Source organism: Pygoscelis adeliae, unplaced genomic scaffold (assembly GCF_000699105.1).
Source record: "Pygoscelis adeliae isolate BGI_AS28 unplaced genomic scaffold, ASM69910v1 Scaffold239, whole genome shotgun sequence".
Classification (NCBI taxonomy): domain Eukaryota; kingdom Metazoa; phylum Chordata; class Aves; order Sphenisciformes; family Spheniscidae; genus Pygoscelis; species Pygoscelis adeliae.
Window position 1 is genome coordinate 597216 of NW_008825537.1, and position 534 is coordinate 597749.

Below are 534 nucleotides of genomic sequence, written 5' to 3' on the forward strand. Positions count from 1 at the left end.
CAGCGTTACTTAGACACATGCACAACTTGGGAATGGCCATAACTTAGATGATTTTGTGTGAAAATTAAACGTAGCGATGAGCGAGCAGCTCACTGGGCATTTAACACAACCGCTTTGGTTTCAAAGTTCACTGAAACTCCGCCAAAGACAGGAAGTTTCACTATCTTTTCACTTGTTCTTTGCCCACTTGCTAAGGTCTCTGCATCGCAGCTTCCCCTCCGGTTTGTGTGGGTTTCCTTTAGCGCAGCAGAAGGTGAGCGAGAAAACCAACACCACCAAAACAAACCACCCCCCCCATGACCGTACAGGCAGGGCTGGAAGGGGAGCTGCACCGCTGCAGCGAGGAGCAGCAAGGCTGACCGCTGTCCCCCCCCGCCACGGCAGCACCACGGTCTCGCCCCTTCCGTGGGGCCGTGGCCCCACCGGGCACGGCTGTCCCCACTGCGTCCCCTCCTTTCCAGCGTCCTGGGGCTCGGGGGAGACGTGGCACAGCTAGGCATACTGGTTTTTTTCTAAGATGAGTAACTTGGACTT